We start from the raw sequence: 27604 nt of genomic DNA on the forward strand, positions 1-27604 counted from the left end.
CACCTCTAGTGCACTTTACTAGAGACTTATTAGTAAATCAAATATGCCAATCATGGAAAAGCCAATTACACATACAGTTTACACAAAGAACACTTGCACTTTAGCAATGATCAGCAGTGGTAAAGTGCCCAGAGTATCAAAAACTAGCAAAAGTAAGGTCAGGCACACAGTCAAAACATAGGAAGCAGAGGATAAAAGACAAGGGAGACTACGCCAAGGATGCCAACATAACAGCATCCCACTTCAAATTACAAAAAGAGCGCTTCAGTTATGCTTTCCTAAATGCTGATATAGTTTTGAAATATTTGCACAGTTTTTAATAGGTATTTAAATTCTGTTATGTTAGAAAAATCCATCATATAGCCTCTCATTTCACACAGAATTCTGTCACCTATTTCACTTTACAAAATCCTCTCCCTTTGCTGCCTGAGAAAGAAAAATAAACACCAATTACAATGTTAAAATAAAACACAGCATTTCGTCAGAAGACCCTGAAATTTGATCTTTGTCTTTGAACGCACAGCAAATGTGATAAGATAAAAGCAATACTTTTTGTGCACATTCAACTTCTGAACTCCTTCATATTTCTGGAGGTCTTGCCGCACCCTTCTGCACCCCTGCTTCCAGTACCTATGCCACAAATGGCTGAACATGCGATCTCTCTCATTCAGAAGGCAGCCTCTCATGTGCTCTCTTACAACTTCAAGAAACACAGATGTTTCCTTTCACTTCCCTTTCCCCTCCCATCCCTAGCCTTGACTCCCCTCTCACCTCCTCCCCTACCTTCCTTCCCTCTCCTCCCCTTCCCCTCACTTCCCTGAATAGACAGCTATGTTCTTTAAATTGTTATCAGAGACTTTGGTATAAATCAGTTCAGTAAATCAAATTAAAGTCGATTTTACTTTAAATTAATCAATGATGTTGCTCATGATCAGTGTGCTCTAATTTTACCACAATACGCTCACTGAACCATTGTTAAATCATCCTGAAAAATGTAAGCATCAGGCTGGCATCAGATGCCTTTTTGGCGTCAAGATTTAGGATGATTTCTTGCTGTATAACTAGGCACATATCAGATGCCCCCAACATGTCAAAAATAGGTGGCGAAATATACAACAATCATGATATTGTTGAGGTTATTCCACAGGAAAACATAAATGATGTTGGAAAAATTTTGAGGGAGATATAAGAAAAGTGGCGCTGCACCCAGTGCAACAACACTTTCCTTGCTTCCCTTAGCACCTCTCCTACCACCACCATGTATGTGCTGTAGTTAAAATACAGCACACCATGGTGCAGGGTAGGGGGCAATAGCATCAGAGTTTTTCATGCTATTGATGCACTGTTCAGGGTTAGCGCCAACATTTTGGAGCTAACAGTGAACAGTACATAGGGGAACATTGTAACCAATAATGTGCCCTCTTTTAATGCCTGCTCTGAGCAGGCATTATAAATGCTGCCAGAAAAGGTGCAAATAAATCTTTTAGATGTCTTTGTAGCATTTTTTAGGCCTCCCCAACAGGGGGAGCACCACCTTTGCATACATTATGCCTGGGGCAGGCATAATGTGGCGCAAAGGGTTACATAGTGGCGCAATGCATGCATTGTGCCACTTTGTAAATCTGTGCGGCAATTTTAGCCTCGTTGGGCAATATTAGCATCCAGAAAAGGACACTAATATGGTGCAAGGAGGTGAGGATTCATAAATTGCTTTCTTAGAATGTATAGAGCTCATGTTCATGCAAACCATATTTCTGCATTTATGTTTTATTTTTTGTTTCAAATAATTGTGTAGACTAGTAGGGAAAGACATATCAACCACCAATCTTTTTGTAACCTTATATACAAATTAATTTGTGAATGAAAGTTTTGAGTGGCACATTCATGTCAGGCCTAATACAACAGTCCTTATAAACATGCAAATGAGAAGGAACTGAAGCAACTAACTGTCACAGACTGTGAAAACTGACGAATAGCACGCACACTCACTACTTCTTGCAATGTTTTACAATTTCACATGATTAGTCTTTTCAGAATTGTGAAAGTCTCCATTCTTTTATAAAAACGGTTCAATTAAATAATTCTCTCATTTAACTATGAGATAACGAAATTCTAATGGACTTGTCAAGTTCAATGTATGTAAAATATTGGCCACTGTCACCTTAATCTATCTTTTAGGCACATGAGCGTCTAGTTGAAATACAAACGTTAGAACTGCCTTAGAATTAGACTCCATTCATAGTCATTAAAAGACGTATTATGTGGCCAAAGTTTGAATAATTATGCTGAGAAATGCTAAAATATTCCCGGCTATTCATGCAATTGTAATATGGAGTTCTGTTCATTGAAAACAACAATTTTAAAAGTGAATTAGTTGGAATTTTGAACAGTACATAACAAAGCCTAGATTTCCCAAGGGTTGCACGGGTGCTGGTGAGGTGCTGCATACTTTAACGCCGCACCTGTTGGCCCTTTTTATTGGCAAGTAACTCGAGGAAATGCATAGTATCACTTTAGGTAACTGCACCACATTAGTGCCCAAGCAGGACACTAGTAAAAAAGTGAAACTAATCAGCCCTCTAGCCCCACATCCATGTCATTGTTCTACAAATATGTGTGTAACTCATCATATAGATGCCACCTTATAATATAGACATTAGAACCATTACCCACCTGTCCACTGACACTGAAGCTGACAGACGATCTACTTTCTACTCTCATACAGCTGCTGAATGACAGTGAACCGATGATAGTGCTAAAAAACAAATGGCATAATACCATTACCTGCCCCAGTTATAATAAACTTAAAACAAACATGTCTGTGGAGGAGAGCATACCAAGCTCAGCGAAAAGAGAATCCCCATATGACCACGGGTGTAACACATTCCCCTGCAGCCTCTGCGGGGTAAGGGAAGCCCAATAACTTCAGGGGACCTCTCACCACTTTAGTGAGTTCCAATCAGCCCAATGCCAATTAATATCTGTAGAATAAGAGAGACTCAGGGGGCCCTCATCACATCATGCAGGGTGATCCCATCACAACTCACTCACAAAAGAAAATACTGCACGGCTCCACAGAAAAAAAAGGAAATATTGACACCGCTATCCAGTTTTATTGTCTTATAAAATGGGATATAGGAATGTGCTAGTCAACAATATGGTGGGGGGAATACAACAGTTATAAAGTCAATGAACAGTTAGATGAAGAGCTGCAGTTCCATATTCCATATTGGAACCAGATTTTTAGCTTTAGGGCTGGATTGAAGTCATTGCAAATGATAAGAAATGCAGATTATGTCATCACTAGCCTGGGGTGCAAAACTGATATATATAGATGTGGCCAGGGTCAGACAGGCCTATTATTCCACTGGTCATTTCCCTGGTGGACTAGAGTCCCTGAAGGCCAGTTTTTAGAGTAATGAGGTCTTTGTCACGTTACCCAGCTCCCTGAGGTCACTTGAAGCTGGCATAGAGAGGCTTCAAAAGAGAGAGAAAGAGAGGAAGGGAGACAAAGTGATCAGAGAGGGAAAAGAATAAGACACACAAAAGAGAGAAGGAGAAGGGATGGATTGATGAAGAGAATGCATGAGGGAATGAAGGGAGTGAGACTGGTTTGAGCGTATTTGCCAGAGGTGCTTTGTTTCCCCAGTCCGGCCCTTGATGTGGCGAAAGAAATGGTCTCCAAATTGATCAAGGAGCTATTAAGTAACTTGTGTTGTAATGTAGGTTCTCATTATCCTAATGAGACTATAGGATTTGGGTGGCAGAATCACCTGAATTGTGGGTACTGAGTACAATTCCACACCAGTTGATGCCTCTCGGCCTAATCTGGGTTTTCCGGCTAGCAGTGCCTCATCTCCAGCCGAGAGCAGGGATGATTGTGGCAAAATGGTACATGACAGAAAGGACTCCTTAGGGGAATTGTGGTCGATCAGATCTCATCCCTTTCTCTCAGTTACAATTGTCTCACACAGGCAAAGACAAACAGAAGCAGAGTATAGTTCAATAAGGTTTATTGAAGTAACTGCATCTTGGATAAAATGGCATGTAATGCAATCACCAGGATGATAAAACACACTAAAAGCAAAATTGTGACAAGGAGAGTGAAACACAAAAACAGTCCCACCATACTGTCACTATGAATAATATACAGTATCTATATTTCCTACCTAGGCTATGTTAGAGCACAGCGTGATAAGCCCTAATCCGCGCTTCAGGTTTCCACCCTTGGAAGACATCATCCCCCATACCCAAGTAAGGAAGCCTGTTGTCTAGAAAGACACTGTCCCCATGTAGGCCGTGGATTCAGCAGTCTAGGCAAGCAGCTGTAGTGAATACATTCAGCAATCAGCATGCAGTCGTGGTCATCTGGCTGGAATCTCCCTCTAACGTGTATGGGACAGAGAAGTGTTTTATAATAAAACAACTGATATTCTAAGAAAGGGTCCCCTCGTAAGGACATGTATGTTTCTGTGAATGTCGGACACACAACGTACCACTTTTGCCGGAAATCCTATCTGACTGCAGCATTGAGGAAAGCACAAAGTGAAATGAATGCAGTGCTAAGACTGTGATGCTTTCCTAGGCGAAATAACAACTAGTTAGAGAAAATTAAACAACAACGCAAATGTGGCTAATGCTAGAAAAATGAAGTGATGCTGAATAAAATATAACTGGGCTAAAGTGCACAACAGCAGGCATAGGTTGCTAAAATAACATGTCTAAAACATAGCTGACATAGCTATACAACAGTGTACAATCACTGCACTGGTGATTGGCTCATAGAAATCCTAAGGATTCTACGTACAGATATAAGATAACTGGTAAAACACAGGTCACTGAGGCACACTCACATGTGGGGGTGATTGCTGCTAGCCATCACCATTAAGTATTCCTAGTCTGAATGCATCAGAGGGCCGGGTCAAGATCCAGCCTAACTTTATTTGAACAAATAAAAGGGTTTATTTTCTTTATATTGTCCCTCACCCACTCAAAGGTGGCATGCTTCATCATCAGGTCTATCCCTGCCCCTAAAAGCAGAGGTGGGCTCAACTGAACTTCGTGAGCACTTAAAATTAACCTGCTGGGAATCTAAAGATTAAAAATACCTCACTATTCACAAAAGTATCCATTTATTAATTGTGATAGTGGGTGTGGTTGAAATTGATATAAATAGTGTGTGTATGCTACAATTCTTTTGGTCATATAACCCTCATTTAGATATCGTCAACATGTTTCGGCCCTTAAAATTGGCCAGCATGGTCTTAGTCTGTCACTAGGGTGTGTATTTTAGTAGTAACCCCGGTCCCTGACCTACTCATCACATCAGTGAGTATGTAATCAAACGGTGAAAGTTCATACACATGCAGGGAGCCAAGTATCTCGCCTGGTATAATGAAGCTCTATCATGGTTCCTGTTGTCAGGAAAAAAACAGAAAGACAGAGGGCCTTATCATGAGTGTGGCGATCTATGGATCAGTATACTTGCGGTGGCGATCTGGACTACCGCCAATGCGGCGGTCTCACCACCAAATTATAACCCTGGCGGTCAATCGCCAGGGAAGTGCCAGCTCTTGGCAGTGTTGCCATGGGGATTACGACCTTGTTCTCTTGTCAATAGGTTTCATTGTGGTAGCACTGCCATGAAAAGGCTGGTGGAGAACAGGTGCATGGGTCCACAGAGGGGCGCCTACAGGGCCCATGAACTTGGCATGGACAGTGCAGGGGCCCCCCTGGCCAGCACCATCACAATGTTCACTGTCTGCTTTGCAGACAGTGAGCATTGCGAGGATGCCCGTGCACCCTGCAGGCAACAGCATCAATTACGACCCTGAGACAATGCTGTAGCCTGTTTCCCGCTAGGCCAGTGGGCAGAAACTGACTTAGCAGGAAACTCATATTAGCTCCAGCGGGGAGGCGGCGATCACCCTGTCGAGAGTTTGGCGGGTGGATATGTCCGTCCACCAAGCTCATACTGGGGCCCAGAATATCCATTGCAACATATGTATTCAAAAGACAAAGCCATTTTGTGATGTTCCATGTGTACTTTTTGTGGGCTATAAAGGGTATTGAAGACTCAGGACCTTCTTTAGTGAGAAGAACCGATGTGCTCCTTTTATTGCATGCATCATGAACACAAATACATGTAATGTGATGCATATCCAGTGGTCTGCATGTGTGCTAAATCTCACTCTGCCTACATGACTCTAAAGACAAGCACAAACAGTGAACAACACACACATAAATTGGTAAAAATGGTGTATCAGGTCATATATACATATATGTACACACTTACCTGTTTTGGGTAACCACTGCACTTCTCAGGGAGAGTCTGAGAGCGTGCCCCTGTAGTCAGAAACTGAAGTACGGTAAGTGTTAGTCGTTATGCCTCCTGGGTGCCCGATTTTATCAGAGATCAGATTGGTATTGGAATCCCTTTCTCAATTTATGGATTTGGTTCCTTTGCCCCTTGGTGGAACAAACACAGGTGGTCATTACAACCTCTGCGGTCTTTTTCCAAGACCGCTGAGGGACTGCTGTGCGGAAGACCGCCAGTAGTGGCGGTTTGCCGCTCGGCGTATTATGATTGTTGGCTGCTCTCCGTCCTTTTTCCGACGGAGAACCGCCAACAGCCATACTGGCGGGCGGTGGGGAAGTGGAGGTTGCTCCACCTTCACGCCACGCCAACAGAACACCGCCCACTGAATCACGTCCTGTGATTCGGCGTGGCGGTTTTCTGTTGGCAGTGTGGTGTCGGCGGAGCAGCCCCCATGGCTCCCGTCCCCTCCCGGAAGATTGACGGAACAGGTAAGTCGATCATCCGTTAGGGGAGGGGGGTGTTGTGTGTTGTGTGGGTGCATGGGGGTGTGCGTCTGTGTATGTAGAGGGGGTGCGTGAGTGCGTGTATGCTTGCGGGGGTGTTGCGTGTTTTGGGAATGAGTGCGTGTATGTCTGTATGGATGTGTGCGTGTATGTTTGTATGTGGGTGTGTGTGTCTGACTGTGTGTGTGGATGTAGGCATGTATGTCGGTGTGTGTGCATGTGTGTGTTGGTGGTGCCTGCGTGCGTGTTGTTTGTGTGTGAGTTCTGTGATGTTGGGGGTCGGGGTGGGGAGGTGGGCCCTGCCACCTTTGGGGGGTGGCAGGGGTGGTGGGGGTGTAGGGGAGGGAGTCGGGGTGGGGGTGAGGGGTGGGGAAACCCCTATCAGTGCCATGGAATTCCTTCCCTGGCACTGATAGTGATTACCGCCATGGATTTCATGGCGGTTCCAACCGCAGGAAATCCACGGCGGTAAGCCGGGTCAAAATACCGCCAGCTGTATAGTGACGGCCGCTGGGCTGGAGACTCAGGTCTGCAGCCCGGCGGTCGTCTCCGTCCTGGCAGGCGGAACGGAGAACCTGCGGATGACCATGGCAATAACCAAAAAAAAGAATGCCAGCCTGTTGGCGGTCTTACCGCCGCTTCTCCGCCTTCCGCCAGGGTCATAATGACCCCCACAGTCTTTTGTGAAGAACACCCGTTCTAAATATCTTGGAGGAGAAGATCTATAGTCCAGAAACAGGAATCTTGGTATGTCTAGATTTGGAAGCGCTATTTACAAGCATTCCCGATGAAAGAGTCATTCCTGCCCTTATACAAGGCATCACCTGGAACTGGACAACTCCTTATGAATGGGTTATGAAGTTGGCAAGATTGACACTCACAGAGAAATATTTTCCATTTGACAACCGTTTTTTTATATATTCAAACTCACAGTACATCTATGGGAAGCACTTTTGCCCCCAGTGTGGCCTGCCTATACATGCACTGGTTCGAGGAGAACAATGTTTGGGCCAACAAGCCTTGTGCTCCCCACATACAACTATGTCTCAGGTCATTGATGATGTCTTTGCACTGTGGCTAGGTGACAAATCTGAGCTAACTTTGTTTCCTGATTAGCTGAACTCAAGGAATCCCTTCTTGACCTTCTCTATGACTTTTTATCACAAGAAATATCTTTCTTAGATGCGAATGGGCAAGCATCCAATGACAATTTGTCAACTACATTATATTACAAATCCACTGATAGAAATAGCTTACTCCAATTCAGTAGTGCCCATCCCAGCGCACTCAGGAAGAACCTTCCCGTGGGCCACTTCTTACTTATTAGATGTAACTGCTCGTCCTTGGAGGATTATAAAACAGAATCAGTATCCCTTGTAAGAAAAAACTGTTAGGTATGGATTACTCTTAACAAATTATTAACAAGGCCAAAAAACAAGCTACAGTTACCCTGCGGGAGTCCCTCCTGGAACCTAGTATCCAGAAGAATAATGAGTCTATCATTTGTGTGACAACATACAATAATTCTTCAATGAAGTAAAAAAATACCATAAACCTTTTCTTTGTTGAGATAAAGTTGGGCTGAGTCTTGACCCGGCCATTGAGAAATTAGGACTGGGAATAATTAATAATGATGGTTATGATTTAGGGAGAGTGTGTTCCTCTAAAGTCCTTGAGTTATACTATTGGCATTGGCTAAACCCAAAATACCCCTTCCTGCCCTCTAGAGTGATGTGTGGGATGGTCTGTCCTCACCTCACTCCTTTCTAGAATTGCTGCTATCTACAGGTGCCTATTTGCAAAATGTGATAACGTCTGAAATAGTGAATTGTGCAAAGTGCTTATAGGTGAACACTTAAGATATGGCTGTTAAATCAATGAAACACTGCTTACAAGGATGAGGAAGTGATTGTTTTCTGTCACCTGTTGTGCATTACTTACAGCTTGAATGGTTGCAATTTCTGAGCTACATTTAGGCCAGAAGACAGATTGATAGTCTTATATGACATCGTCATTGTTGATTTGTCCTTGAAGTTTGGGGGTCTTTGACATCATGACTATCTTGTAAAAATACAATGACTGTGCTAGGAGGACTAGCAAATTGGTTTTCATCAAGATATGGGAAATGTGAGAACAAGCTATTATGGTAAATTTGTAATATGCAGAGTAGCTGACCTTTCAACCGTATATGATCTTACTGAAAGAAACAGGAAGTCACTTGTCATCCAATAACCTGCATTGTCCATCTTTGTGTGTCCATTTGAGTCTAGATTGGAGGTCTTGTTGAAAAAGATGATGGGATGATTCAGGTAAATTCTGGTTTACTGTTGCTGAAAGCATGGGTGGTAGATCATGAGATCCTATTCAATGATTTTCTCAGTTATGTTTAGTACTGAGCAAATGGTAACTTCATTATTTTGAGCAGCAGAGAAGGCAGCATGAAACATGTTGCTTCTGATTTGATGATGCAATTAGGAGGGGCTGCGGTATACATGATCTTTTGTAATATAATGTATATTAATTTTTAGTGGGCTGCAGTTGGGTGGATTTTATTGGGTAAGATCAGTGGTGTAGGATGGTTGTCAAGTCCCAATACACACAACAAAACTAGGCTCTATGCTTTCCCACAAAGTCGATAATTTAGAATCCAGATACATTTAGAGGTGCAGTGGACTCTGATGGGTCCTTTCTTACAGATCTCTTGGTTCTTTATTCTAACCATTGTTCCTTCTCTCTTTCCTCTCTTGATCCCTCTTCCAACTTATCTATGCCCTCCCTATTACTCTTTCTTCCACATCCCCTTCCTCTGTCTCTGTCCCCGTCTTTAGTTTCACAGTAGTCTTATTGTCATTCCCCTCACATTCTTATTTCTAGCCTCTTCCTTCCTCTTCCCTCTTTTACTCATCCTTATCTTCTTTCTCTAACTTAATTACTACCTTTTTTTGTTCTGTCCTCTTTTCCTAGCTTCCTATCCTAGAAATAGGATACTGTGGGAAACATCTGATCACTAATTGACAACAATCATATGAACCCTAATATCCTGCGCAGATGTTGTAAATGATTTTTGAGTGTACACCACATGATTATATGTATAACAACCAGGAATGTATTAGCTTTACAATTGGATATGCCACTGACACATAGCAGAATGAATACAGGAATAGTCTGTCACTGGTTCCTTTTCTTAACTGCTGCTGTATGTACTTATGCCCCTGCAAAGTATGACGCTACATATTAAAACACATGGAGAATTGTTCTTTTCATATTTTATTCATTGTCTATTATAGTGTTGGGATCAGCTAACTAACGTGACACACTGATATACATAGAAAAACAAAAAATGATAGGTGGAACAATTCAGTTCTTCTAAGTCACTGGTATTCATTTTGGTTTTATCCCACTTTGCTCACCATATGCTGATCAGTCTAGGTCTTGCACCAGTAGGAATCCAACTAAATCTGCTGGCCATGCCTGTTCATATGAGCACTCATGCAACAATAGTCTGTTGTCAACCTGTTTTTGCCTTATCAGTGAGAGCTTTAACATGAGTCCAGCAGTCTAATAAGAACTGAACTTTTGTCTGGGTATACAGGTCCCAGTAAAGATGACTCAGTGGGAAATGACAAATGAGAAATTGATTGGTGGAATGTTTCAACTAATCTCAGCCACTGCTGATTTTTCAGGTCACATTCAAATTTGACATTTTTTTCCCACTAACTTTCTGTAGGGAGATGCAGAAAGTAGCAGTCATTTTTGACTGGTGCCTGCAGGGAGGATTCTATCAGGGGGCTGTATTGCACAAAGTGCCCTGGGGGTGCAACAGGCAATTCGGTATTTCAAAGGGGGGGGCAGATGATTGTGCGGCCCCTTCTGTAATACAGACCGTGCTGTCATCAGAGGGTGTTCCTTCATTTGCACTTTATAAATAAATAAATAAACACAAAAAAATATCTTTTATCTGTTCACAGTTGGCCACAAACAGCAATCTGTTGAATTACTATTTATTCCGTAGGTCATTCTGTGACCCACTGTAACTAGATATTTTGTGGCACAACGTAATAGTAAATAAGTAACATTACAAAATCAGGAATAGCGTCTTTGCACATCTTGCTCTATGTTCCTTAGTTATATGAAAGCTATCACATAATTAATATGTTCTTGAGCAGGGCATGATCGTGAAACATTTCATAATGAATTAAATATGAGTTTGTTGCTGATTTCTGCTCTGAACTGTTGAGGTACATGTTTGCTACCATAAGAAAATGCACTACCTATTACAACACACTGAGCAAAGTTTCTATAACAATACTAGAGGCGAATGGTGCATGGAGACCCAAGAGCACTGACCCACCAGCAGCAGCACAGAAGAAAGAGAAGCTTCCCTTTGCAGTTTGACACGTTGCAAAACAGATAAATTGAGGGTCCTGTCATTTTATCTGTTAATTTTTCTGAGGCCTGTATCCTGTTGTATTATTCAGATTTGAGGAGCACACTATCACCTTGTAGGGCTCCCTGGCACTGAGCAAGTGAGAGTCTAGATAAACCAAGGGCCTTTTGGGACTACTCGAAAAGCAAGGTCTTCAGCTTCTTGCAGAATTCAAGAAGTGAGAAGACTGTGTAATGGTAGGTCATTCCATGCTTTAAGAGTAAAGTGGGAGAAGACTCGACCACCAGATCTGCCTTTGCTTATGCATGGGACGTGTGTAAGTAGGAATGCAGATGAGCAGTGGTGTCTTCAAGGTTTGTGAAAGCATATGCAATTGTTTGAGTATGCTGGTCCAGTGTTATTTAGTGCCTTGAAAGTGTGGGTGAGTTTGAATTGTGTTTGTTTACGTATGAGGGGCCAGTGGTTCTCCTTTAGCTGTGGTGTGATGTGAGTTGGCATGGGAGATTAGAACTGATTATGTCTACTGAGTTCTAAATGGTCTGCAGCTTTCTGGGGAGTTTTGTATTGATGAAGAGGGTCCAGCTCAGGGAGAATCCTCTGTAGATGAGGTTTCAATATTCTGAGGTGTATGGTGTCAGGCCAGGCTGATTGACTGGGTCCTACTAGTCAGGAAAGAGCAGGCCCATCTGAGTAGTGTCCTTGGCTTCCGATGTTGTTTAGACGATGGATGAGCATGGAGTAAGAGAATGTCAAATGCTACAGAGTGGTCCAGGAAGAGTAGGACTGGAGTTTCTCCTCTGTCAAGAGAATGCAGATGTCATCTGTGTCAGCAATGTGACAGATTCAGTGCTGTGGTTAGAAATGGGACTGGATTGAGTGTTATAGAGGAGTTGGTGTTCAGTGGGGTGTCTATTGATGATTTTTTCCAAGACCTTGGCTGGGAAAGGTAACAAAGAGACTGGTCTGTGCTCATATCAGAAGCACAGAATAAGAATTGCTGTAGGGCTCCATAGATTGAAGCAGAAGCCTGAAACTCACATCAAGACTGTACAGAAAGTACTTGTTTATCTAAAGTTATTGTGTTTCTAGAGAGGTGGGCAGTTCAACACTTGTTCATACTGATTTAGTAGGGGTGTCGTGTAGGCTCTCATTATCTTAATGAGACTACTGGATTTTGAGCAACTAGATCGTCCACGATGTGGGGGACTGAGTCTAGCCCACAGTAGATGACGCTTGTCACTCCAAATCTGGGTTTTGCTCCGGCTAACTAGCAGTGCCTCATCTCTCCCAAATGGTAGAGACAATTGGGCAGCCGAGTGTGCTGCTTTACTCTTCAGAATATCAAAACTATGCACTTCAGGATATTTTAAGGCACAATGTAAAGCAATCACTCTCAAACACCTTCGTAAGTAGAATAATCAAGTTTATTTAAGGGGCAAGTTCTCAGCTAGCAAACCTAAACCACACTAATATATATATATATACAGTATATATACATCAGGAGAATAACATGAGAATAATGATAAAGATATAAGCACTCTGTGAATAATTGCAAGAGTAAGTGCATATAATACAAGCACACACAATATACCTCAATGCTCAATAGCATGAAAATGACTGCAAGAATAAGTGCATATTACGCGCGCACACACAATATACTTCAATGCTCAATAGCATGAAAATGACTGCAAGAATAAGTACATATTACGCGCGCACACACAATACACTTAATAAATTGAAAAGCTTCACCGAAAAGAGCGTCTGCATCCCTCCGCCGTACACAAAGCTGGGGAACCCAAATCAGCTGGCACAGGGAGCCTCTGTTCGGGACAATCAGTCCTCCTGGCGTTGCGTCCAACCCAGAAGAGAGTTCCTAAACCAGCCCATCCAGGCCCCCAACTTTTATAGGATTTACTAACGCCCAGGAGTCTTTTCTAGAAAAAGACCCCCTCCTTTACAAATTGTGCAATCGGCGGTACCTTGTTCACCCTTCGAGACGTCTCCTCAGAACGGGCCAAGTTCCCAGGAGAGGACTCCAAGGTGAAGCTTGCATTCCTCCTTGTGTACAGGCGCATCCCCCTGTTGTTCTAACTGATAGCTCGTGGAATGTAAATAGCGCCCTTCGTACCAGGCAGATGGAGCGAAGTTGAGCAGAAAAACACCCCACCCTTCAGCTTGCCGAAGCTTGTGGAAAAACACAGAACAGTGCCTTACGCACCGAACCAGACTCGACAAAATGGAGTCGTGAACCAAAATGGAAGCGAAGGCCAATGAAAGCAGAGGCCAATGGTCCACACTCTGCACCACTGTTTACCTTGCACGTAGTGCTGCCGCATGCACGTAGTGTATGTAGCAATACAGCCGAGCGCATAACATCTCAGCACTTCTCAGGGAAGCCGTGGTCACTCAGGTCACAACCGGTTCTCTCATACACAGTGCAGTCTCATATATAAATGACAATAGAGGCAGTATAAGTTTTAAGCATTGGTTTAATAAAACTACTGCATTTTGGATAACAAAGCGTGAGCCGCAATAACCAGAACTACACAACACAATAATATTAAAATAGTAACGATGAGAGTGAAACACAAGAATAAGGCTATCATAGTGCCGCTAGATTATTCTCTCTCTAAGTTATATTTTGAGCACAGCATGTTAAGCTCTAAGCCTGCCTTTCAGGTTCCCCCGGGAGGACATCGACCCTCATACCTGAGCAAAGGCCTGTAATCTGCATCAGCATCTGCAACAGGGCATTCAGCATACAGTTGTAGTTCCCTGGCTGGAATCTCCCTCTTGACGTGTACTAGGACTAGAAAGTGTTTTTATAACTAACACGCAGATGTTCTAAGAAAATGTCCCTACGGAAGGATGTGTATTTTCTATGAATGCTGGAGACTAAACTTCTACCACGTTTACCGGCAATGTACCAGACTATACCCTTGACTGAAGCACAGGGCGACCAAGAATGCATTATTTGAGAACACAGCGCTGAACTAAGCTAAACAGTGTAATAGAAGAAATTAAAACAAGACTGTAAAAACAGGTTATTGTAAAATAACAGTGCAAAGCTGAATAAAATATATCTAAGGCAAAGTGCACCGCGGCCTAGTATGTTAAACTAACGTGCATGGAGCTATACTTAAAATGGCTACACTACAGGGGAAGTTGGGAAGAAGTTTAGGCTCTTTATTATTGTATGATAAAATACCTGTGTTCTATGTTTGTTTCAAGCAAATTAGGGTGTGTGCATCACACAGAGAATGGGTCACTATAGTTCAATGACACCAATTGCTTTTCCATGATGCCTGTGTTTTGGGCTGTTCTGTTTGAATGAATGCACCATTATAATGAGATTTCTGTGTCAGTTGCCAATGTCTGTCCTCTACATATCATTAAGCAATCCCCCCACCTCCCATGGCTGTTCACTAATAAAGTACTTTTTTAAATAATACAGACTCCGTTCCTTCTCTTGCAAATTGAGTATACACTGAAGTGCATACGTTTTATTATGACACTGTTCACTGTTCGTCACGTGATTCAAGCTGTTGTTGCAGTGACTTGGATTTTGTAGTGAGGTCGTTTTTGTGAGCACCCACTTCAACCGACAGCACATGCTTTGCCCAGCCCTTAAATAAACTAACTTGACGATGTGCATGTGATTATTAAAATAATTTAAGCAACACTATGGGGCTCATTTACAAACCCCTAGTGCCAGTGGAGCGTCCCTTTTATGTGGCTTTATGCTGCCTTGTAAATATGGGTTCCCTGACGTGGTTTTCTGTGGCAGTTGGTGTGCAATGGGTGATGCAGTGAGTGTCCAGCACAACACCCATTGCATTTCGATGAAGTCAGATGTCACTCTGTCCAAGCAATGACCCCCACTCTAGTCAGGGCAATAGAGATACACACTTAGATAACCCATGCTCACACCCTCTGTGGCTTGGCAAAAGCAGTCAGGCTTATCTCAAAGGCAAAGTGTAAAGTATTTGTACCAACACACACAATAATACAGTGAAAACACCACAAAATGGACACCACACCAGTTTAGAAAAATAGGCAATATTTATCTAAATCAAACAATACCAAAACAGCAAAAAAAAAAACATATACAAGTCAAGATATGAATTTTCAAAGATTAAACAGAAAAATAGCGCTTAGAAACACAAATGCTTCAATGAGGTGATATCATGGTGTCGTAACGGAGTTGTTCCCAACAATACGACGCCAACGTCATCAGTCACGGAGTCACATGGACCGCCAGGTACAGCACCTTGTGCAAATGTGGAAACAAGCTGGTGCAAGGAGTCGGGGATCACGGTGTGGCTGGATCTGAGGCAGCATCGATTCCTGTGCTGCGGAGCAAAGGAGCGGAGGCGTAACGAAGAGGTGTTGGGTCCTTGCAGTGGAGCGGTGGAAGTGAGGCGGCAGAGGTGCGAAGCATTGGGTCCGGCAGTCACAATGTGGTGCAGCAACTTCCATGGACTTCTGCAAGACTGCAGTGGCATCGGACCTGCGAGGTCATCGCACTCCAGTGAGGACTACGGCTTCGGTTGCAGGTGGTGTCATAGGATTCAGCAGTGGCATCAGTCCAGAGTCGTCCGAAGTTGGTTCACTTGATTTTTCTCTGGTTTTCCACCAGCTTATCCCTTCAAGGGCCCAGGGGCTGGACTAGGCACCAATTGGGAGGGTATTAGTCTCAACAGAAAGTCCAGCTGCTGGCTGAGGGAGTCCTTGATGGCCCTGATACTTCAGAACAGGGGGCAAGCTCAGTCCAAGCCCTTGGAGACTCTTCTCGAGCAGGAATATACCACAAAGTCCAGTTTTTGTCCCCTTTCTCAGACAAAAGCAGCAACTGCAGGGTAGCCCAACAAAGCAGCACTTCTGAGCTCTTCAGCTCTTCTCCTTGGTAGAGGTTCCTCTTGGTTCCAGAAGCAAATCTTGAAGAAAATCTAAAGTTTAGGGTTTTGGGCCCAATACTTATACCCCTTTTTGCCTTTAAAGTTACCTAACTTCAAAGAAAAGTCTCTGTTGTTTACAGCATTCTGCCTTGCCCAGGCCTGGCTCCAGACACATACCAGGGGGGTCAGAGACTGCATTGTGTGAGGGCAAGCATAGCCCATTTAGGTGTAAGTGATCACTCCTCCCTCCACTATAGCCCAGGTAGCTCATCAGGATATGCAGGCTACAACCCAGCTCCCTTTGTGTCACTGTCTAGAGGAGATTCACAAACAGCCCAACTGTCAGTCTGACCCAGACAGGGAATCCACAAATAGGCAGAGTCACATTTTCAAACAGACAATGTAAAAAACAACTTCCCTAAAAAAATTATTTTTAAACTATGAGTTCAGAGACACGAAACTAGAAATTTACTCCTGCTCTCAAATTGAAACTGCACTTAAAAGGTATTTTTAGATAGCCCCCCTGTTAACCTATGAGAGCGATAGGCCTTGCAACAGTGAAAACAGAATTTGGCAGTATTTCACTGTTAGGACATGTGAAATCCATCGGTACACATCCCACCTTTAACATACACTGCACCACACCCATAGGGCTACCTAGGGCCCACCTTAGGGGTGTGTTACATATATAAAAAGGGAAGGTTATGCGGCTTGGCAAGTGAGTACACTTGCCAGGTCGAAGTGGCAGTGCAAGACTGCACACACAGACACTGCTGACATGTTTACAGGGCTACTCATGTGGGTGGCAAAATCAGTTCTGCAGGCCCACTAGTATCATCTGATGTACAGGCCCTGGGCACCTCTAGTGCACTTTACTTGGGACTTACGAGTAAACTAAATATGCCAACCATTGATAAACCAATCACCAATACAATTTACACAGATAACATATATACTTTAGCACTGGTTAGCAGTGGTAAAGTGCCCATAGTCCTAAAGCCAACACATACTGGTCAGAAATAATAGGAGAAAGGAGGCAAAACGTTTGGTAGTGACTCTGCAAAAAAGGCCAGGTCTAACAACATGGCACCAGTTGCATATGTGTCAAATCCAATATCCTCAAGACATGTGGAAAGCCAGCTATGGCATACAATCCTTGCTTTGTGTCCAGTTGTTGCTGCTGTGTCTTGGGGGACATGAGGTATTGCGGTGTCAGGCTGATGATGGCATCCAGGACAGAGGGTAGAAAGGCTGAAAAAGATGGCTGGGAGATTTCTGCCACTCTATCTGTAATGGTTTGGAATGACCCAGATGCCAGCATGGGGAGGACTGCCATCAGCTTGACCTGCAGAGGGATGTTGGCAAACCTCTGAAGTGATGGCTGCATCCTTGGTGCAATCTGGTTCAGGAGTTCTATGATGGCTTCCTCCTGAGTCTGTAGTATGTGGTCACCTCCACTTCCCAGAGGTCAATTAGAGTAGTGCTTTGGCTGTATATAGGCTCCCTTCTCCCATGCTGCCTACGTGGTGGTGGTCGCCTCAATGCTCCTAGCTGAAATATTAGCACCTTCATGGCATAGTTGAGCTTGACAAAGTGTTTTAGGAATGTTCTATTTATATACTAGTGAAAATGCATCATTTACTATGCCTGAGTTGCCGATGCGCAGGAATTTTGACTCATGACTGATTTCAGGCTCTGTGTCCTGCTTTTGAATTTTCCCTAAGTCAGTAAATATCAATGTTTTGCATTGGGATTTATGAATGAACACCTACTTTGCACATAATAAAACTTGTGTGAAACAGCCAGTTAAGACACAAATACATTCCAACACAGTCCTCCTCAAAGTGACGCATTGGCCTAGATGCATCACCTTGTAAATCTAGAGTACTGCTTGCACCACAGAAGCATCAAAAAATGACACAACAGCAGCACAAGCTCCTTGTAAATATGCCCCTATATGTATTGCAAAAGTGTGGCACGTCTGACTTCCTCTTGATGTAATCAAAACTGTATTACTAAAAGTATTTCCTTCAGAAATTATAAAAATGAGAGTGTTGTGTTCCCATAGAAACTATGGTTAGTGCTCTAAAAAACTAAAATGAGGACACATTTTTGGAGTTCTCAAATAGCGACAAAGCACTTTTTTATTTGCTATATTTATGTTTTCTTTTCCAGTTGATCACTTCATTATTGGTTACACTTATGGGAGAGTATATGATGTTATGGCCAGACCTGCAGACTTTGCAAATGGGGACCAAGGTTCGAGTTTCAGCACCAGATCAACATACTAAGATTCAGGGCAAATCCTTTAATCTCCCTATGCTTAAAACCAAAATGAATGTGTCCTTGTGTAATGTACAGCACTCCAATGCCTTCGGGTCAAGTCTGCACTACATAAATTTGCCAAAAAACAAAAGTACATGTTTTGCACAATCCTGTACATGGGCTACATTTTGGTGCTATTTATGCTACATTTGGGCTCGTTTTTCTCTGGTGGCCGTCTGTTTTGCTTTACTACTGACCCAGCCAAAATACACACACTGAAAAGAGTCAAAAGGAATCTCTGGAATGCGCTTCTTAGTCTAAAGAAGACAATTATTAAATCACTTTGTAAGGCTTGTGATGGAAGGTCAGTACAACCAAAAGTGCACCTTTAAAATGTGAAACAATAAAGTGAGAACATGTACAAAGAATCTTCAATCTATAAACAGCACATATATACATGCAAAGCTAGAAATACCTATATTGACATATATATTCATACACAATGCAAAGCAAATAATTAGTAAAAATTCATCACCATTGGGCCTATCTGGTCTGGTGCTTCATCCTTCTCTCTGTAACTTCAAGCTCTAGACTCCAAAGATTGTCTGCGAGAGAGAGAGATCTCTACCCTCATGGGTTGTCAGGCATTTGACGTCAAAATCCTGACCGAAGACTCTGCATCGCCCACTGTTGACGTAGGTCTCTTATTTACCTTAAACAAACCAGGAAGGAGATTTCTAGAAAACTCCTCCCGCTCCGCGAAAAGTGTTAAAAAATTGTGTCTATTTTAGGTCAGTTTTGAAAGAAACATGTTGGAACTGGCCAGTTTCCCAAGGTGTCACTCCCAAAACTAAACCGCTCCCTGCTGTACCATAAACATCATTCTAATACATCCTTATCTTCTTGATTGACTAACTCTTCCATGTTATGTCCTAGCCCTTTGGTGAGAAAGAACATGCAGTCATGCAGAATAGAAAACACATTGATAACATGTTTTGTACGGAAAAATACTTGCATCTTTAACGTGGCGGTGAAGCTAAGGCTAAGCTGAATACAAAATGGAGTCTGTAACTTGTGACCCCTAATGTGAGGGTAGACAGCTAAGCCAAGTGCAAAGTGGTGCAACGTGGAGTCAGTGGTCAAAACACAAATATCACTACACCATCTTGGAAGACTTATTTCTTATGAAGCGCCCTAATTTCCTCTTTTACTGCAGTATCCTTAGTAGGAACTGCTTTCAGTTTTCCACAGTTTTCATTCCATTAAGAAGGCATTCATATGTGACACACTTTTGGCATCATTTCTGAATGTTAGCACTCTAGTCGCTTATTAGAACAGTTGAAAGTACATGTTTCAGGCTGCATGTCTGAATGTTTAAATGAAATAGAAGGGGAAGATTTTTGAAAGCTCACTTAAAACGTGTCCTAAGTTTCTTTTCTACAGCACTAACCATAGTTTCCCCCTCATTTTGTTCCTTTATAAAGTGAATGTTTTAGGTTTTACTAGTCAAATAAGGTAGCTTCATTGATATTTGTATTCACATTATAGAAGTTGTTATGAGATCTGTAATATCTAGAGTAATTAGCAGTGCATGGCGAAGGGGCAAGTTATAGTTACCCATAGGCTGCGAGTTATAGTTACTTGAAATAACTCTAACTATACCTGCTGAATTTCTCTGCTTTTATATACTAGTCATTTCTGGACTGAGCTCTGTGTAGACAGCAGTGTTATCTAGGGCCAGATGTATCAAAGGGTTTTACGCATTCTGTGTCTATGGGAAAATGTGTTAGTACATCTGGCCCCTAGTGTCTATGTAGGATTGGCTCTTTTGTGCTGTTTATTAATATTTTTTTTTTAAATGGACAGTGGTTTTTCACAACAGGAACACCAAGAAGATCCTACCATGGAGGAGAAGAAAACATCCCATGGCAAGAAGGAGAGTGAAGTGTGGAAATACTTAATGCTTGCTGCAGGAGAGAGAAGGTCACTATGACGTTTGTCACTTGTAACATCTGTGGCAAACAACGGTCTTGTGGAACTGAGAAAAATGATACCCATGGAACTAGCTCTATGGTGAAGCCCCCACGAACCATCCATGAGAGAGTCTACACCAGGATGATGAGAGTTAGGGTAGATGGTCCTTCAACTTCCAGTGCTCCTGAAGGACAGTCAGCATCCACTATTAGAGTACCATCTGTATGCCGGGAATTGAGAGGTACAGTAACTTACTGTGCAAATTGTCATGTCCACATTTCTGCAAAGGTGTCTTCTGTTACAGAGTTTTTGCTGCTACTTGCAACCACTGTTGCTAGTTTCTTTTTCTTTTTTTACAGTTTTGAAACAATGTTTTTTCATTTTTACACAGTGAAGCACATTGCTTCTTTGTTTCTTGTTGGGCTCATTAGTTTTAAAAAAATGATCAAGAAAAGTAAAGGTTCTTGTTAGAACCATTCCACTCACTGTGTTGTTATTCTTCTAGCATGTGACAGAGTGTACTACAGCGTGTTTGGGTGTGTTTCTGTAGGCATAAGTGTCTATCTGGGTATGTTAGTATTATTAGTGTTTGTGTATGTTTTATGGTGTGCCTGGGTGTATCAGTGTGTGCATTAGTGTATGCCTGGGTATGTCAGTGTGTCCCTGGTGGTGTCTGCGTATGCATCATTGTCTGTCTGGGTGTGTCAGTGTATGCATCAGTGTGTGACTGGGTGCGTCAAGCTATGCATCAATGTGTGCCTGGGTGTGTCAGTATAACCATCAGTGTGTTCCTGGGTGTGTAAGTATATGCATCTATGCATACCTGGATATGTCAGTGTATGCATCAATGTGTGGCTGGGTGTGTCAACCTATGTATCAGTGTGTGCTTGGCTTTCTCAGTTTGTGAATGATTGTGTGCCTGAGTGGGTTAATCTGTTCATTAGTGTGTGTCTGGGTATGTTAGTTATGTATCTGTATGTGCCGGGTGTGCTCGTGTATGCACGCACTTGTTTCTGAGTATGTTGGTGTATGTATATGTGTATGCTAGGGTGTCTTTTCATTAGCATGTAATGTTGTTTTAGCATAATTAAGTATCTATATAAAGTATATATATGGATGGTGTATGAATGGAAAAAGATGTAAATAGATACCAATAATCACTGCAAAAAAGACATCGTATAATATATGTAGAAAGAGAGAAACTACAAACAGTAGTTAAAGTTTCATATTACAAATTTCTCTATTAAAGGTTCATTTTCTGTAGGAAAAAAATGCTAGTTAGTGATAAAATGAACTGGATTGAGCGATCGCAGAGCAATATGGTGGCCATGTAGTTGACAGCCATTAGGCCACACCCACCCCGGACGCCGGCAGCAAGCGGAGCAGGAGACCGATGGAGGAGAAGACGCGATGCTGCGTTAAGTATGCTGGGTGCCCTGTCTTTGCTCTCCTCGTGGCGATTCGATGTGCGGAACCCGGAGCGCGGCCCTTCCCGCAGACTAGAAAGGTGTGGTGCTGTTTCTGCTGATCACAAGTGAGTACAGAGAGCGAAGAGAAATCTGCAAGAAGGCATTGGGCTCTAGGAAGAACAGTTAACGGATTAAATAGGCCGGCGGGGGGGCTCGATGCTGACTACGCCCCACTTTAAGTTTGGATCGGCTGGACATGTACGGTGGGACTCTCTGCAGACAGCATATTGCTTGCTGAATAGTGCTCTCAGACTGTTTGCGCGGAGTACGGAATTTCTGTCAGGGAGGCTTAGTAAACTTTTTGTCGTGATTCCTGGTGCCCTAAAAGCAAATATGGCCCCAAAAGCCATCCAAAATCTTGGTGATAAAGGGGAGGGGGCCCGGACAGCATGGTTAGGGAAAAACAATGGGGATCTAGGCCCCGCAGGCAGATGTCCTACTTCAGGTGCGGTGAAATCGAGCGGAAAAAACATAGCTGGAGCTGTTAAGGACGGCAAGAACATTGCTGGCAATCCTCCCCCATTAGACGCCAGGGGGAAGGATAAGTTACAGCCTACGATTACATGTTTTCTGATTGGCAGGATGCAAGAGAACGGCCCCAAGCACATTGATACTCCTCCAGCAGACATCCAATCGTCACTAAAAGAAAGCTACATGTTAACTAGCGGGGAGAGGGCACACTTTGAAGGTGCTAAGGAAATATCTCATGGGAGTGATTCTCCCCCGACTACGTTGCAAGGTGCCGATGGTGGCACGATGGATGCTCTGGGCAATAGAGATGAGCAAAAGGTGTCAAATAGGGAGGAAGTTAATGTGCCCGTTAGTAAAAGTATGCAACCACAACAGGTGGAATTTAACAGCAGCGTACAGGATATTCAAGATGAAGTTGACATTCCCCCTGTGGTGTGTGCGGGGGGGTCAAGACACACGGTAAAAAATCTTGAGGTAGGAGCCAAGAAGACAGGAACAAGAAAGAAAGCTCCGGATTGGTCTAAGGATGGTGGTGATAAATTTTATTAATTAACTGAGGATTCTGATGCTACCAGCAGCGGCTGTAATCAGAGTGAAACAGGAGGTAGTATATCCTCTGAGTCGGGGAGCGCATCATCCACGCTGAGTCCACTGTGAGATAACAACAGCGACAACGCATGTGCTTAAAAACACGGATTGGTCCCAGCGGTGGAACTGAGCTTTTAGCTCAGAGCAGCAAGACACTTAAATGGGACTACTTAGGAACCAAACTGAAGGTGACATCGACACCGGCATCGAAGGTGCCCATCCCTGACGCCCAACTAAATGCTGATGGGGATGCTGATGGGAGTGCAAGCTGTCCGGTTCTTACTACATGCACCATCAGTACAGATTCAGAAATGCTACAGTCAATATACGACTCAATTAAGGAGCTGCAAACAGAGTCAAGGGTGGAGAGCCGTTGGCCTCGGATCGCCACAAAATGCCTGCAAGGAACTGTTCGCAAAGTCATGAAGTCTTGTATAGAAATTGAAGAAAAGTTAAACACAATGGAGGAAAGAACGATGGCAGTGGAGGCGGAGTTGAGGCCCTAAGAGAGCAGTGTGAATCGCATGGTGGACAACTGACTGATTTTATGTGGAAACTTAACGATCAGGAGGATTGGCAGAGGAGAAATAACGTATGCTTTTTAGGCATTGGAGAAGGGGTAGAGGGCAACGATACTAGGGCATATATGATTAAGACTCTGCGAGATGCTTTCCCGGAGCTTACCAATTGGGACTGGGAGACTGAGGTCCAAAGGGCCCATAGATTTCCAGGAGTTCGGCGGGAGGGCGGTCGCAAAACGGAATCTAAATATCCTAGATCCATATTGGTCTTTTTTGGTAATTATTTGTTAAGACAGGCCATATTTGAAAAAGCCTCCCAGATGCCCCAAGTTGTGTGGATGGGGGTCACCTTTTTTACCCGACCAGATTATTGCCACGTTACTGTGGAAGATGGAGGCTTCGGCAGCTGATCAAACCATTTCAGGATAAAGGAGGGGAGGCCTATTTGCTGGCCCCCACTCACTTAAAGACAGTGGTTAATGGAAAAGTTAAACTGTTTACCTCAGAGGTTCAGGCTAAAGTGTACCTGCTGGGGCTTAAAGTTGTATAAGAGTAAGAGTTGAGGTCTTAGCCTTCTGGTGGTAATGTTAGCCAAGAATGTATGGGTATTTAAGGAAGCAGAAGCCGGGCAGTTTGGGGGGGGGCTCGCGGCCTGCACCTGTGTGGCACCAACATGCGGGCCAACGTTGGTCTGATTGCTAATAGAAGAAAAACCACGGCACATCGCAGATTTGTAGAAGTATCTATTTATTCTTCTGTGATATGTCTGAAAAGACGTGCATCCTAGCGTAAACCCAGCAAAGCAACTGGGAAAGGTGTCATCAGGCCAATACAGTTCTCAAGTTCAAACACAAACAACAGCCGACACATGTTTCGTCAGTCATGACTTTCTCAAGGCTGTGAACATAATGATATGAAAATGGAATATATCAGTCACATGTAATTCATAGATTTAAATGCAATATAGTGCCTGATGTAAAAAAATAAAATAAAAAAAAGAATTGTGTACAAAAGGAAAGGCCCAAATACCGATAGCTATAAGTGTGCCATGGTCAAAGACCACGAACAGGAAAGTGCCAGGATCAAAGAAAAATAAGAAAGTTTTTCAACAATGAATAACACAAGAATCAAGGACAACCGTGCGCAGTTGCCAACATGCACATTATTAGTGGCATGCAGAAGACAATGATAGTATAACTAAGATCCTGATGTGGAAATCAATTTAGACAGGATGCCAGAGAGCCCCCAAAGTTCAAAGATAAAATTAGTTAAAAGTTTAAAGTCGTAGGGTAAAGAAGTAATAAGGAAGGCGCATAGCAAAAGGAACAGAGGTGTCAAGCATACCTCCAAAATATAGAAATATTTGACTTATAATGTAGAGTGAAGCCGATCAAAGTTAACTTGTTGTCCTTGAACAGTCTACGCTGTCAAGATCCAATAGGCTCTAATAGTATCAAATAGAGTTAATGAAGAAAAAGTCCAAAGACCATGATAAGCCTAAAAGAAAAAAATAATAAAAACAAAAAAATATAGAAATAAGCCCAACTGAAGGTTGTTGAAGTGTGACAAAAATAAAAATAAAATACTCAACTGAGAAATAGAGAAATAGAGAAATGATTGGTCTGATTGCTCCTGGGGGTGGGGGGAGTTGGGGTGGGGAGGGGAGGTCTCAGCGAGGTTTAAGGGAGGGAGTGGGTAGGAGGGAGGCTAGGAGGAGGGTGGGGGCAGATGAGGGGATGTGAGGGAGGTAGGGGAAGGGTTGGTGGAGGGAGGGGCGAGGTGCTGCGGGGGGAGAGGGAATAAGGAAAATTTGGTACCCAAGAGAATGCATCCAAAGGTATAACTATTGAATACAAGCTGACTCAGTGCTTGGAGCACTGGGTATGAAGATAGAACTAAAGGGTCAGAGGTGGAGATATAAGAACAGCTGTAAGAACAGAGAGTTGATAACTAAAAAGGGTGATTTGGTGGTGCAAAATCAATTTGAGGTATACATATGGCGGTACTCCGAATAGCATCTATAAATATATGTGGTTTAAACTATCCCCGTAAGAGGAGGAAAACGACAGGCGATCTGAAAATGTTAAAAGCAGACATTTATTGTCTGCAAGAAATTCATTTAGAAAATTCTGATAAAGCTTTGCTAGAGACTCTAGGCTTGCGGTTGCTAGGGTGTTCTGAGCAAAAGACTAAAAGAAAGGGGGTTGCTATCCTGGCAAGTAATATTAAATGTGTAGTCACTCAGAGGAAGGCGGATCAGTTTGGGAGATGGGTGGTCATAGAATGTTTGCTGGGTAAAGTAAGATTCACGCTATGTTCATTGTATGGCTCGATGGACGACGATCCGTCATTATTTGATTTTATTTCAGCAGAATTAGCAGTATGGCCCGCCCCGTACATTTTATGTGGTGATCTGAATTTTAATGGGTCACGGTATGGACCGCAGAATTGAAGTGATGTTAGGAATAAAAGTTACTCAGGATGCAAACCCAGAGTTTTTCAGGCCCTCAAGAATTTGCAAAGGAAAGTTGGAATGGTAGATGTATGACCAACACTGAAGTGGTCAAACCCAGGATACACATATTTTTCAGCTCCCATAGGAAGTTTGCACGGTTAGATTACTTTCTTGTTTCATCTATATTCCTAAACGGGTTGGAAATTAAGCTATACCCCTGATTCATGGCAGATCACAACCCTCTACTTATGGAGGTTAAGATAAAGGACTGGCAGAGACCTAAGAAGGGTTGGATGTTTGAGAGAGCTCTGCTGAACGACCCTCTGTATACACAGCATATGAGTAGACGGTTGAAGGAATTTCTGGAATTTAATATGAGGACTGCTTCAGTTGAGATAGTGTGGGATACATTAAAGGCTGTGATAAGTGGGGAAACACTCAGCTTCAGTGTTAGACAACAGAAACTGGTAGCAGTCCAGACTCAGGAACTAATGGGAAAACTGCACACAGCAGAAGAGCAACTTATTAGAGCGGTTGAGTATGGCACGGGCATTGAGCATGCTCTACATCAGACAGCCGTAGCCAAAATGTTAATAGATAAGTGTTTAGTGGAAAGGGTAGCGGAAAAATATCTGGCAAGGCAGATGGAGTGTTATGATTCAGTGAGAAAGTGGGTTATATTTTAGTAGTGCAGGCCTATCAAAGGGCCCCTATTGGCTCAGTCTCTGAGGTTCAGAATAAGGCAGGGTTGATAGTTACAGGCTCCGACACAATCAGGGAAGCCTTTCGGGAGTACTATGCAGAACTATACAGAGCTACCCCTATCTGTATGGAGCAATCTGTTTGTAGGTGGGTGAGCGAGATTATGGGTGGTAGGATTACTTTAGAGGAGCAAACAGAACTAGTACAGGAGGTTACAATGGAGGAGTTGGAGGATGCGCTCCGAGGGCTCCCGAATGGGAAGGCTGAAGGTTCGGATGGTATTCCCCTTGAATTATATAAATATTTTAAGAACATGCTCTTACCAGTGTTGTTGAAGGTGTTAATTCAAGTACAGCGTAGGGGTAATCCTCCACCGCCCTGGGGCACTGCTCACATAGTAGTGTTCTTAAAGAAAGGCAAAGACCCGCTTAGCTTAAGCTCATACCGCCCAATTACCCTTATAAATAGTGATGTGAAAATTTGCTCTAAAATATTCACGACTCGCTTGTCCTCCCGTATTAGCAAATTGGTAACTCAGAATCAGCATGGGTTTGTTCCTGGGAGGGACACAACCGATCATATTAGAAGAGTTATAGCTTTATTTGATGCCACACATGTGGCAGAAGAGCCAATGGATATGGTTCTGTTGGACACTGAGAAAGTATTCGGCAGAGTTAACTGGGAATATCTGTGGGAAACTTTGCGGATATATGGTCTAGGGGACAGATTTATTACAGCTGTCAAGGCCTCGTACAAACACCTAATTGCTAGAATACAAATGTGTGGTGACTACTCAAATGATCTCAGGATTGATCGTGGTACACAGTAAGGATGCCCGTGCTCGCCTTTATTATTCACATTATATTTAGATCCTTTCCTGCGATATTTAGAAAAGAATACAATTATTCAACCGGTGGTCCGCAATGGGTGGGGTACAAAAATGTTGGCTTACCAGATGATGTTGCAGTTATTACCCCCAACCCGGATCTGGCCCTCAAGGAAATTGAGAGGACTGCAGAAAGCTTAGGGACAGTGTCTGGTTATTCACTCAA

Source organism: Pleurodeles waltl, chromosome 3_1 (genome assembly GCF_031143425.1).
Source record: "Pleurodeles waltl isolate 20211129_DDA chromosome 3_1, aPleWal1.hap1.20221129, whole genome shotgun sequence".
NCBI lineage: Eukaryota > Metazoa > Chordata > Amphibia > Caudata > Salamandridae > Pleurodeles > Pleurodeles waltl.